This window comes from Brienomyrus brachyistius, chromosome 15, assembly GCF_023856365.1.
Source record: "Brienomyrus brachyistius isolate T26 chromosome 15, BBRACH_0.4, whole genome shotgun sequence".
NCBI lineage: Eukaryota > Metazoa > Chordata > Actinopteri > Osteoglossiformes > Mormyridae > Brienomyrus > Brienomyrus brachyistius.
This window is the reverse complement of record NC_064547.1, coordinates 18,743,080-18,757,497: the sequence shown is the minus strand read 5'-3', so window position 1 is coordinate 18,757,497 and position 14,418 is coordinate 18,743,080. Positions and strand designations below refer to the sequence as shown.

The 14,418-nt window shown below is 46.8% G+C and overlaps 1 protein-coding gene across 9 annotated transcripts in view; it reads right to left on the bottom strand.

Moving 5' to 3' along the window:
• The window catches only part of LOC125709202 (ras-specific guanine nucleotide-releasing factor RalGPS2-like), a 56,197-nt gene extending 42,559 nt beyond the window's left edge, over positions 1 to 13,638 (bottom strand). For 4 of the 9 annotated variants that reach the window (XM_048977410.1, XM_048977418.1, XM_048977419.1 and 1 more), the window contains exon 1: positions 13,487 to 13,638. The gene's annotated coding sequence lies outside the window, so the exon portion shown is untranslated. Of the gene's footprint in view, positions 1 to 6,336; positions 6,710 to 10,916; positions 11,599 to 12,336; positions 12,493 to 13,175; positions 13,423 to 13,486 lie in introns of those variants that run through there. The other 5 variants (XM_048977417.1, XM_048977411.1, XM_048977415.1 and 2 more) reach the window with 5 other exon arrangements.
• Positions 13,639 to 14,418: the final 780 nt, after the last annotated feature.

Genomic DNA, 14,418 nt, shown 5'->3' with positions numbered 1-14,418 from the left:
CCACTTCCACGCAGGGAGTGCTCTCGTGTCCGGACTTGTTCACAGTGGAATCACCAGTGTGTGGTGCGACATGATCTGATCTCACTTGCCCCGGCTCTGTCCCGAGGCGACAGTTGAACGGTTACCGCCGGGGCGAGTCACCATGACAAGCTGGGAAAGCCAGGAGGACCTGGGCGAGCAGCTGCGGAAGGGGGCCAGGCCTGGGCAGGCCAACAGGGCACACCCCCATGAGCCACCGATGGCATGTACGAGGGGCTGGTATTAGAACATCTGACTGGGTGACGTTATCTCCAGCCCAAACTGTGACATTGTTAATAATTTAGACTTGAGACAGAAAGAGAGGCTCCAAGGCGGCGGCTGAATAGAAGCAGCCAAACCACTCCTTCTGCTCTGGGGGTTGGGACACTGTGCATGTAATCGGAAGGTCGCTGGTTCCAATCCCAGGGTTGGTAAAGGGATGTCACTACTGGGCCCCTGAGCAAGACCCTTAACCTGCAATTGCTCCAGTGACAGGATGACCCTTCTATCTCAAAACGAACGTCACTTTTGATCAAAGGGTCTGCTCAGCTTGACAGCCACCACTTCCGTCATCATTCACGCCCCCCCTGCCCCCAGTTCGCAAATGAGAAAAGGAAATAAACACTGCAAAGAGGGAAGGAAGGAGAAAAACACTGAATCCCCAGCATATCGCTCAGGAAGGAGGAGAAAATCCCCCAACCTCCTGAACATCTCAAAGGAAGGAGAAAAACACTGAACACCCTCAAGAAAGGCCCCCGGCAGGAGGTTCACTGATGGGCCCTGGAGCATTCAGCAGGTCGACGGGGCGGGGGACGTATTATTGACAGCAGAATGGCCAATATGGGACATGGCAGCAACTGGAGTGCCTCCACAGGAGTCCCCAGGGGACAGACGGAGGGAAGGTGCACCACCCCCGCTGCGTACCTCACCAAGCACTCTAATACCCCCACATGCCATCACTCGCCGCTGCCCCAAAGTCCTGCAGCATCAGGACGTGATTCGAGGGTTTCCACTGAGGGTTAAGTCATCCAGGTGCCCCGGCTGGCCTGTCAGGTTTTTCTATGTTTCCAGTTCCAGTACTCCCCCCCCCCCCCCCCCCCCCCAACCCCGTGGGACCGGGAGGGTGCAAAGGAGGCTATCCACTTGACGAGGAGTGAGCTGGAAGAGCAGACGGCCATCGGTGCATCTGGTTCATCTGAGGTATTGTCAGATGACAGTTAAGCCATGTGAAAGGCTAGAAATGATGACAAAGGGGACTAAAGTGCTCATGAAAGGCTGGGTTTTTAAAAGACAGCGGTAACAAACTTAACAGGCTGCTTCCACCAGTGAATATGCAGGGACATTGTTCAAGCCCCCCTCCCCCCTCCTGTCAGAAAATTTCAGCAAAGAGTCATTCTCACTTGGAGAGATTGGAAATCACACTACCTACATGTAGGGGGACCATCTGCTGCCATTTCATTTTTGTTTTTTAAAGGACGCCATTACAAAAAGGCGACAGAAGGCAGGAATTATACAGCTCATCAGAGACGAGTCAGCTTTCCAGAAATTCTCCAGGATCTAGGCCTGGTCTGTTAGGATGGAATGGACAATGCAGAAAGTGCACAGAGATGTTGAACAATTGCTGGCCACATTTGGATCCCAGGACATCACAGATAACCACGACCACAATCCCTATAACTGCCTACTACTCCGACCATCAGTGTGCCTGGACAATGGAAAAACAACAGGCACACAAACATACTGGGAAGCAGTGCTTGCCCAGAATCCTTAGAGGGACCACACTGGGGTCTATTTTGGCCCTTATCAGACACAGGGTGTGAGAGAACCTGTCAGCCACTGAGAAATGATGGGTAATTATGTTCACCGAACCAATGGAGTCTGCGCAGAAAGCGCGATGACTAAATGGACAGCAAGTGATGCATTTACTGCAGCTAGTACTTTCAAAGACTTAAAGCTGCAGCCTAAACATACTGCTCATACACACACACACACACACACACACACACACACACACACACACACACACACACACACACACACACAAGTTCGTATGTGGAAACAACTTTGCAAACATGCAAAAGCCAAGAAATGTAAACGCTCTCGGTTGCTATAGTAGTGAAGGCAGGAGCCGGCCAGGCTCCAGGTGTGGGATGGTGCCGTGTTTATAACATCGCTCGACAGAAACAGAGGGGAAGAGCAAGAGTCGGGCCGGGGGAGTGGAGCAATCGGCCATCAGCAGGAATTCAGCAGCCCGGCACGCTAGCCCATGCCGCAAGCCTCTGTCAGTGTTGCCTGGCAACCGGCCTTTTTTTTCTTTCTTTTTTTACCCCACTTAAGCAGACCGGAGGGCCTTCCGATCCAAGCGGGGGCTAGGAAGTCGAAGACGGCGGGACAGGCCGGGCGCTCGCAGCGCACACTGGGCTCCCTCTTGTCCCGTTCCGGACGACCCGCCACTGCTTCCGACGTGGCTGCCCGGGGGGGCTTAAAATGTCCACACAAAAGATTCAGATGAAGAGCATCCATCTGAGCGGCATACCCCCCCCCCCCCATCCCCCGGTTCAAAACTTCACATTTTCCCAGACTTTTCGTGCTGAATGGAAGGATGTGACTTGTGTGGCCCCAGGCCCCCATGCTGAGTAAACGGGGCCAGGTTCACATCCGAAACCGTCGCTTGATTTTGGGTTTTTACCAACCCATTTACAGACCATCCCCAGACATGTGCCTGGGAACAGAGGCGCGTCCAAGACGATACCGAGTCAGAGAAGCAGGGGAGCCCTATAGGGTGACTTAGAGTCAAGCAGCAGTGTGCGGTAACTCACACTGAAAAGCGTGTTTTGGCAGCGGGGAGCTGAGCACCTGACCATCTACGGTAATAACGTCAGGGGCTCAGACACTGGCTAAAGCAAAGAAAGAGGTAAATACAGACACAGGGATCAATGCTTCTAACTCTGAGGTCATTTTCAAAATCCAGAATTGTGAGCCAATGAACCTTTACTAAGCAGATAAACCAGAACCTGACAGGAGCACTCGCTGTAGAGAATACCGAAATAAACAAAGAACACAGGTGAACTTCTGGCCTGTATGCCAATAACACATTTCCATACATCAGTTAGTCTCAACACACAGCCCTGCGAGGGTTTCCACTGGACAGCCATGCAATCCGAACGGGATAAAACGAGATTAGGATACTCTTAACTGAGCAGAATTAAGAGAAAGCGCAATAGATTCTGTAGGCTTACAAAAGTTAAGACTGCTTTACAAACGGCATGAATAGGCACCAATAAAAACTGTGCTGTTTTCTGTGCTGTTATCTGTACATTATTATCTGCTACAAAAAAAAGTGAGGCCAAAGTTCAATGGAGAAAAAAAAAAAACGAGAGAGAGAATGGAAAAGAGCTAAACACAAAGCTGGTCAGTGGCTGTCAGTGGCTGTCAGGGGACAGTATTTGGACAAAACAGCAGGACTCTATGGGGTTAATGTGTGCTTTCAGACTAATGAACCTCCCCAGTCCCAAGCATGAAGACAGTGAGCATTCTGTATGCGGGCTCTTAGATGGGGGGGGGAGCAGGACAGCGCCTCCTTTCATGTTCATGCTGTACATCGGGAAACAATCCAGCTGATGTTTTTATGTAGTTCAGTTTGTTCGATGAACACCTCTCTGATAAAGAGAAACCAAAAACTTTTCCTATTCGGTTCCGCACTGCCCTACCGATCATTAATGACCTCACAAAGGCATACTGTATGACCGTGTTTAATCAGGCAGCTGTGTTACACGGCAGCGAAGCCTGGTAGAACCATTTAGCACAACGTCTCTATGCATGTGCTGATCACACTTATTCTGTGCACACTGCGTAGTAATTTATTACATATAAAATTATACAAAGGTGAAAACAGCCCTTGCAGACAATATCAGACACCAGATTCACGAAACTGACAGGAAAACAGCACTTGAGAGCTCTCATGTTGACACAACAGCCTGATGGACAAATAGCAATTTGATGCAGGCATCTTCCTCACCAATAAGATATTAGTGATAAGTGATTCACCAACATCAATCACAGTGCTTCACCAATATCTACATGGGGGAAGATGGAGAAAAAAAATCTCGTCACGGCAGTACTGACAGTGAACCTTCAGGTTATTTTTAATGTGTGTTATTCACATATTTATCTTGTTGGGAAATGTGATATGGAGCCTGTCTTGCTGATACATGAATGACTTTAACTCAGAACAGGCCCTTGATTTACTCAGAAACTGCAGTCTGAATCCAGCGCAGGTTTGTTTCCCAAAGCAACACGAACCTGAAATCGCAGGCCCTTCACAGCACGGTGCTAGCTAACCTCGGAGCGGCCCTCGGCTTTTTTTAGCTGCTCAGCCTGCTGGGTAATTAGAGCGCAGGCTCCGGCGACAGCCCGCTCATTACTCACTCCGTCCTCGGAGTGACACGCTACCGCTGCTGGAGCCCGGCTCGCTCTCTTGCTACGGCCTGCGGCAGGCACTGCGCTTCCCACCGGCACCAGGGCTGGAGCCAGACCCACAAAGCAGCACCAGAGCATGTTTAAACCTCTGCAAATTCAGTGAATTGGGTGAATAGAATCCATACAGGCAAAGGAGCCCAGAGGTGAGGTATGCTGTTCCCTCCAACCACATGCAGCAGCCACACAAGAGCTCTGGAGCGCCACACTTCAGGTGCCACAGGGGAGTAACCAGCCTGGCCTGGATTAGGCTTCCACGCCCAGGATCAGTCTTAGCGTATGGTTGGTACAAGCAGGAAGAGGCATCCCTCTGCGAGTGTGAATAGCTTTCATCACATCACTCCTCAGTGAGAATGAGGCACATCACAAGGGCAAGAGAGTCAAGATCAGCTTCTGCGAATGTGGCATGTCCCTCACTGTCGAAACTGACTCATTCTGTGTATAATTCATGCAAATTTAAGGCTGCATAAAGTCATGAGTAACTGCTGTGACTTGACAGAAAACTCAATTTTTTTCTATTATTTCTATTTTTTAAAGGAAGCTACATATAAACATATAAAACAGACAACAGACTGCAAAGCTATTCCTGGCCACTATTCTAAGGTTCAGATCTGCCTGCCAGGACAAATTAAAAGCCAAAGTAATGTGAGTCACTAAGTGTAAATGCTTCTGTAGAAAGACTATGTCCTGCATGAATATGAATTTAAAACATAATCTTCCAATCTGATAGAAATGTATCATTTTAATTTCATATATTTCTAGCTGCAGAAAAATATTTGATCGGGAAAGTTTTCCTCAGAATTTCAATGTATGTTTAAATAGGTATACCGTTACGCTGACACCTACACACTCTGCTCACTATGCCTCTATTGCTAAATACACAAAGTGAGATTTTGTAGTGTTATAGTTAACATTTTCTGATATTCCAGCAGCTTAATTCTGAGTAGTAACAGGTCTGGTGACAGAGAGCTGAAGCACAAAGAGCCAAGAGGAGGAGGAGGAGGAGGAAGCAGACAGATCCTTCAAGCTCCACAAGGGGAGACGCACACAGCAGCTTGACAGTGTGCAGGAACCAGCAGCGCTGGCAGGCAAGGCTTAAATGCCGTGCTTTCTGTTAGCATGCATCGCTGCCTTATTCCCCATTAATCATCAAAGCGACCGAATGCGCCAAAAAGGTCATTGGTATTTAGCTGCAAATTAACGCCGAAGCAGTTTTGCCAAGAATCTAGCACATAAAACCATCGCATCAGCCTCTCGAGAGCTGGACTGGACAACACCTCTCAACCAGGTTTATGAAGTGCCAGTATCTGAGCAATACCTTCATTTACATTCAGACACCAATACCAGGAATAAGTGTTACTTAATTCAATATTAATGCACAATTAAGTCTTAAAATAAATACTAAAATAAATTGCCCTTCTCATGCCATGTTCTGGTACACAACAGGGAGCTCCCTCTACTTTTGTCTGGTCTCAGTAGGCAAGTAAAATGTAGCCAAACCAGGTTATGGACAGAGAACATTCGGCCGGGGGGGGGGGGGGGGCACAAAAAGCGTCACATTGCTCCCTCAAGCTTCCATACCAGCTCATAGGAAAGCTGGGGCAGGAGGGCTAATAACTGGGGTGCATGGAGTCCAAGTGCATGGGAGATAAGAACATCCACCACGTCAACATGAGCACTACAAACCTGGGCTAGCTGAGGGGCATGCAGAGGGCAGAGGGCATGCTGTGCTTAGCTACATGGATGGCTGCCCTACACACAAATCCAGTTTCTGGGGAACAATAAACCAGTCTGTTACAACGTAAGATAAAGACAAGACCGGAATGCCAGCTCACCACTTACCAAGCGCAGAACCACTGCGGTAATTCCACCATGCTATAAGGGAGTACGCAACACCTCTTAAATGACGCATTAACTGCAAGAGCTCATATCCTACAAAGTCCTAGCGATCAAGCTAAAAATTACAAATCCAGAAAAGACTTGAAGCCGAGCCAGCACCATGAAACCCAAAGCACTAATTGCAAAATGCGCCATCCTTCCATAAAAAGATCTGAATAATCTGTAGTGAGGCTGCGATGCTTTCCAACCAATCGCTGCCAGGATGAATGGTGGCCCCGCCCCCGGCCCATCTCCGGCAGAACAATGTTACAGTGTGTTCCTGTGTGCATGACGCCGCACAGTGAATGGACAGTGGAACAGAGAGGCAGTCTAATGAAAGTGGGGTGACAGCTGCAATCTTAAACAGCTGTATCTCTTTTAGCTGCCCCACCTCCCCTCCCTGAAAATGCCTCAGAGACTCTGCAAGCCCACCGCCCCCACAAAGCACACAGATTTACCATGAAGAAGAAAGCAGGGCTGCCCGACTTCATGCACACACATGGGACATACACACTTATGAAAATACAACAAACATATTGTAATTTTGTCCCCAAGTGCATCATTTCTTAAAGTAGCTTCCGGAGACACTATAATTACTCTCTGTACGAACTGGAAGGGATGGACCGACACTCCGGCGCTCGCATGTTTCATCAAGCGAGACCTTCTGACTGGATTCTGAAGGTCCTGGGAAACGTACTGCAGCTCCACCACACAAGAGGATCCACTGACGACAAGTTTATAAATAATAAGCACACAGAGATACGGTTCAGCCCAACTCTGGATCCCCAAACTGCAGCACTCCGCAAGCTCCCTGCGCCCAGGGCTTGAAAAAAAAAAAGGTGATTGATTCAGTCAGTTACCCGGTGATGAGTGACATTCATCTGACAAATTCAGAGCTGAATAAAATTCAGAGGCAAAGCTATGAGTTCCACTGAACAGGAACTTCTTTTTAAAAAACTAGCCATGTCACAGAGACCTGTCGGCTGGAAAAACCCGGTCAGAGCACTTTGCTCAAGTTAATCATACCTAATACATAATTATTTTAATTAGCGCGTCCCCATCGCTGCACATGACTCATACAAATATCCGTAATCACAGCCGGCCATCTTGCCAAATATCGTGAAAGTACTGTGGAGAAGCGGCAGGTATTATGCAAAGGAAGATGGACAGAGCAGGAACAGTACAGAAGCGTTCCTGTTCAGCATGGATATTAGCAGGCCGCCTCATTACAAGGATAACGAGAGGCAGCGGCTCAGGGACAGACCCCTATTAAAGAGACCGACCCCCATTAAAAAGTACAACAGCTCTAAATTAATCAAGAGACATGTGGCTTCCATTTTCTACCGACTTTAAAACAAATATACCGTTTCAACACAGCTATTACCATAGTAATACGATAAGATATTGCATTAAAAATGTACACTCAACATTTCCCTCCATACTTAGCCAGAGTGGCGTCAATCTTAAACGTGATCACGACACACTAACGAATGTGCAAGTGTTTTTCGGAAGGTGAGGAGTACCTGCCAAAAATCAGATACGCAAAGAACAAAATTTCCAGTAAATCGTAAAGGTTAAAAACGCACAACTGTAGGCCAGTCATATTAGGCAAAATGCTGGATTGTGGTCTGACAATTATCTCATGCAAACTGTCTAATGCATTTCACCCCCAGCATTATTTGCAGTAATGTTACGATAAAAGGTGCTTGCCTGCACGACCAGCATTGCTACTCCAACTTGAGGTTGGGAAAAGGCAACAATCCATTCCCCCCCCCCCAAAAAAAAGACTAAGGAAGCCTGATCTGACCTACATACCTGTACATGTACTCCTTGTGAAAACCCGCCTGGAGACATGGGACAGGGATGGGACATCTGTGATGTGGATCACCCAGTGGGACTGTCCCTTTTAACGCATTTTCAGCGTCTCTAGGTGACGGCATTTTGACGAGACTGTGACATACGGCAGCTACTGCAGCTTCATCTTAAATACAAGATGGCTGTCAAACTAAAACATGCACTCTCCCTGTGGTCCCTTTGGTAAGTAAAAAATGTAAGGCTAGCTTTCTCCTGATGAGGTCAATGAATCTGGATTCACTTTTTTCCAGTTTAACGTAAAGCTAAACAAAAATACTGTAATTGTCATCATCAGAGAAAATATCTGGAGACAAGCCTTGGGGAAAGACCAACCACATATTCTGTATATGGTTGAGGTGAGCCTGAAGCGTTCACCAGGATGCACAGGGCAGGGCGAGCTGACATGGGTAAAGTACCACAGTAACAGAAGTACAACTGGTCAAGCTTTTAAATTTTTTTCAGGGTAACAAATGAGTCACATAATGAAATTCAACATCAAACTATTTAAGGACAGATTTATACACCAAACTGCACAAGCAAACCGACCCAAACTGAAAGAAGAAAAAAAATGTCTGGCAGGCTACTGAATTCACACTGTATAGATTGCAGACTCACTGATTGGGCCTGGTTATTGGCTCAGGAATCTACTAGAAAAACAAAACCACCAAAATGCATATAGCTCAGCCATGAAATGTTTAGATAAAGAGATATCAGTTTTCCAAAGATTTATACAGACAGCCATGTTTCACAAACATTGTATAAATATACCCACTCAGAAATCCTTGAGTGACAAAGCCAATTTTATAGTGTTGCATTGCTTTTTAAAAATATGTTAACTTATATAAATTTTGTGGCACATTTCATCATGTATTTATTTCTTGATACTTCACCACCAGATAGACAGACCCATGTTTTCATTAAAAACTGTCAAGGTTAATATCTGAATGCAAATATTACTAAAATAAACTGTGAAAACTGCCAACCTTTGACTAGTGAAACTTTGATGTTGTGCCTTATTCTCAGCAAATCTCTGCACTCACTATGGAAATTTATCCCATGAGACGCCAACTCACCCCAGCACAGATGCCCTATCCACAAGCCACAACACCCACCCACCCCCAGCAACTCATGACAAGCCGAGAAAAAAAGCCACAGTGTCAAGACTATCACATATGCAGCCCCCCCACCCCACCCCACCTAATGGACCTAGGGCTGGGGTCCTCACTTATCTGCATATCAGTCGGTCTCAGACTGCAGCTCTACTCTGACAGAAACATGGTTACGTGGACGATAGGTCAGCATGTGGCAAAAAAAAAATAAATCACACAAAGAATAGAATAATTCAATTAGCACCCTTACAAGCCAGAACACGAAGCTGCTGCTGAACTTCCCACAGGAATGACTCTCCAGCAGATTCTTTGAAATGCGATGGAGCCAACAGACACAAACCTTATGCTCCATATGACCAGGACCTGAGGATCCAATCAAACGTCCTGGTGAAACCACTACTGTAGCATAACTGTGGCTCCCTATGTCTCAAATAAATGAAGATTATACTCTTACCAACCATTTCTGCAGTGGGCCAATGGGATTTAAGGTTGGCAAAATTCATCGCGAGGGACCCACCCCCCACTGGCAGAATGCATCATGGGTATTTATTTATGTGTGGTGGGCCAGTCTCAGCAAAAGCCATGGCCAATTCTTCATCCATGTCCAGCTCTGCTTATATGCATACGTAAGGAATAAAACGGTGTTTCTCTGGGTACGACAATCTTAAGGGGAACACACGTCTGATCCGAAGTACTTTTATGTGCTACATGGGTAATTGTCCATCCCACTAACCTCTATTTCACCTCACACACAGTCACATACTAGCCACCAACAGTGACGTTACATTTTCAAATCTCATGGGATGTAGACCCAATGACATTATCTAACAATCAATGCCCCCCCCCCTCCCCTCCCCAACTCCACGTCTGCAAAGCGACACCCATCAGGGCTTCCCATAATCACTCGGCAAACGGTTCCAGCCGATCCTTGTCTTTTAAGCACCTGCTTTGTTTTTTAACCAGCCTAAGCGAAACCAAACAGGAGCTCAACCATGACGGGTCATTAGTGCTGATGGAGGAGACAGGCCCTCTTACTCACATCCAATAACCAGACAGCAGTAATTACTTCTAACTGTACAGTTAAATTGCTCCAGTTAAGCTAGTCATAATTACACTCTGAATGAGATCCAGAAGCTCTCTTTGCTCGCAGGATGGCCGACCGCAACTGAACGTCCCTAAGACAGCTGCGGTAAATCACACAAGCAAGCCGACTGTGGCTACTTCGTGGGACCAGCAGACCCTGTCCTCCCATTGGCTCGTGAAGAAGCTTCAGTTCTGCGAGGCAGGGTGGAGGTCCCAGCCCACATATCACATGTTAAGCCACCACTTTCACACTCAGATTGTTTAAAACCTTCATTAAACTAAGAATAAATTATTGTATGAAATTTCATATCAACTTCAATATATCAGCTTACAATCTTTCTAATAAGTGAGAAAAAAAAACGCAAACAATGTGACACTGCTTCCTGCGGTAGGATAAGGCATCTGAGGCCGTCCTCAGGGCATTAAAGTTGCAGGACTACCTGTCTCCCCATCTCTGCCTCTCTCACACTCACATAAACATTATATTTGCTTACTTACGTCAGGAGAAACAGATTAGTTCAAACCGTCCTCCGTGGTTTCCCCCATGGCTCCTCTACTACCCAGAGCACTTGGGGGCGTGACAACGGAGGGGAAAAAAAAAAAGTCGGGAGGTTCGTGGAAGAATTGGGCAACGGGAGGTTACTCAAACGGTAGGAATTGCAAGCGGCTGCGAAGCCGGTTGTTCGGCACCTTCACTCAATCACTCAAAAACTGCTAGAGAGCAGACAGCTGTATACACACCCATGAGGTTTTCACAGAAACCAGTCGTTTTTCTAATAAAAATGAAAGCTTTGAGTTAAGCAACCCTGCCACATACAGCACTTACAGTTAAAATGCTGACAGAAACAACCACAAAACTGCACTGACATGGATCACTGGACAATTGACACTCGTTTTGAATTTGAATCAGAATATACAAAACTTTTAATACAATGGCAAAACTTCGTCAAGTCCAAGTGCATTGATATGATTGTTAGTTAACTGATGCTCCTAGATGACCTTCGGCTTTGGCTGAGCCTTAGCTCTATATCAAATTAATATGTGAACGTGCTACAATGTATTAGGTATTGAACAAGACAGTTGGGAGGTGCCGCTTACATATCTGATAGACAGGAATATGTATATTGCATATCTACCATCTAAATTAATCTCCAATGACAGGCACTGAATAATTTTTAATTTTCTTATGACACATTTCTGCCTGGACAAATACACTTACAAAGTTCTTCAGAAGAAAGATCTACTAAAAATATACAACTAATTCCAACATATATACTTGACTAAGAATTATACTATACATAAAGAATGCTCATTTTATAATAATGCTTAGTTATAAACATATAAACGGCAATCATTATAGCCACATTTTCCCACAGATTATCTTCAAAATGCAGGCATATGTTCTCCTTTAAGCATGGGGACGGTGCACCACAGGTACACGATGAAAGACAAAAAACAGGCTTCCTGTTCACAGCACTAGACAGCAAGTAACACTGGCAGATCACAGCGCAGTTAGGGAGCCTCACTGGAAACTTCACAGCCCCTCAGCCGTTTGATCAAGGTATTCAAGCATTTCAGTAAATATATCAACATATTTACAACACAAAGAATCATCTGTGCTTATCACGTTTATATTGGTGCATAACAATTCAACAAAATACAATACAAACCAGAGAATGCAACACACACACACACACACACACACACACAATCTTTTGCCATTCAATAAAACTCGGACAGAGGCATAGCACACAAAAAGTCAAAGACCAAAACATTAACTCAAGAAAACCTTAGGTTGTACTTTATGAAAATATATGTAAAGCTTGCTGTAAACGCAGAGGACAGGTCACGTCTTATATCAATCCCCACGAGTTCCATTTCTTTTGCCGCATATCAGATGATGGTACAAGTCACTCACTTGCTTGAAATCAGAACATCCACCGGGGTTTAAGTGAGTATAAACACCCCCGTGACCGTACGCCGACCGCAGCTAAATGGCGTGCTGCCAGGTGTAGGGGCTGGGCCGGGGGCTGCGATGTAAAAACGACCCACGCATGCCCGCAGCCTGGGAGCGACCACCCGCCTTAAAACGCACCCCGCCTCCCGCAAAAAAAACACACCCCCATGGATCTTACGCTGCTATACAACCATAGCAAAAACATAGGACTGATTTGATCATTTCCTATTGCACTTTATTTCCTATTGCACAGAGATTAACACCGGCTACAAGCAGTTTGCAAGGCGGCAGCATTACAGCAGCAGCTCATTAACAAGCTCGTTGGGTGTTTAAATTTGCCAGGCACGGTGTTTATCCGAAACCAGCAGCCAAACTAGAAAACAAAGCAATTACACCCCACGAGATTAGAGACTGAATGCACAGGAGAGTAATTACTGGCAACTTAAATATTATTTAGTGTTTTAAAAAAATCTCAGCAAAATCTGTGGCCATACAACACTTATATGTTATATATAATGTTATATAAAAACTAGGGCGTAAGATTTAAGACACAATAAACGGCATACCGGTGTACATTAAAGCAGGGTTTAAGAGATGCACTTTTGAAACGCCGGCTTGCTTTAACCCCATAACCCCACCTCAGCTGATAAGATGCTGTCAGACATTATATTAAAACATTACATTACGTGCCGGTCTTCCAGTGGTTCTCTCTCCCTCTTTTGGGAAAGCGACATGGGGAGTCTGTCGAAGGGGCCTAGGAGGACCGGGAGGGCAAAGGAGGACCGGACGGTCCGACATACCGGGAGCCTGAAGCACGAGGCCCCGAGACACCTCGGCGGGGAAGCGGGGCTCCTGAGCCGGTGTCCGAAAACCACCAACACACGGTGCGGAGTGGCACAACGTTTAGGCTGCGGACGGCAGCGGCAGAACTGGAACCAGGTATCCGAAAGGTGGACACTAAGTCAGCTACACAGCAACCCAGAACCGGACGGGTGGACGCTAAACGAGCCGCCTCGGCGTCCGCGGTCACCCGCCACAGCAGAAGCGCTAATCTCCGCTAGCCGGGCGGCTAACGCGCGTGAGCCGGCGAGATGAGAGGCGGCAAGCAGACCTGCTGGGGGTAACGCTCCCGGGGGGGGGGGGGCTCCTTGAGTACGCAGCAACCAGTATCAGAAGTCCGACAGGCCGAGCCAGGATCTGCGCGATAGGGTGAGTCTGGCGCTCCACTACGCACACGGTTTCAATGAGAGGAGAGGAGGAGGATGAGGAGGAGGTAGCCGGGAGAAGAGCAAGAGGAGGAACCAAGACGGGAGGAGGAGGGGCCAAGAGGGGAGGAGGTGGAGCCCAGTCTAGCCCAGTACCCATTTCCAATGAAGAAAGAGGGGGTAGGAGGAGGGGCCGGGAGATTTGGAGGAGGGACCGGGGGCGGAGGAGGAAGAGCTTGGCGGAGAGTGGCCGGGAGGGGAGTAGATGGAACCTCGCAACCACTTTCAATGAGGGAAGACGAAGAGGAGGAAGAGGTAACCAGGACAAAAAAAGAATTGTCGGGGGTGGGCTGGAGAAGGATCCCTTCTCCACCTCTCATCCACAAGCAGTTTAGACCCATTGCCGGCCAGGTCATACTGGCAGTTGTCCAGCCAACAATATGCATAACTGACCTCAAATTTCAATGCAATAAAATAATTGTTATTTCTTTAGGGGTGGCACAGCGAGTACCAGTCACACCTCCAGGGTTGTGGGATTGAATCCTACTCCTCCAGTTTGAGTTAGCATGCTTTCCCAGTGGGTTAACCCTGGGTACTCCAGTTTCCTCCCACAGGTCAAACATATGACGTTAAGTCATATGTTTCATAATGTCTTTTAACTGACTACACACTCTGTGCATACATGTGTCTGCAAAGGACTGCCAGTCCCTGAGAAGAATTAGCATCCCATCCTCTGATAGGCAGTTTGAAGATGAATAGATGATAGCAGTATGAGGTTGTTAAAATGGAGACCTGTTTATTTTAGTGATTTTTTTTTCATTCTTTTTGACCTTCACAT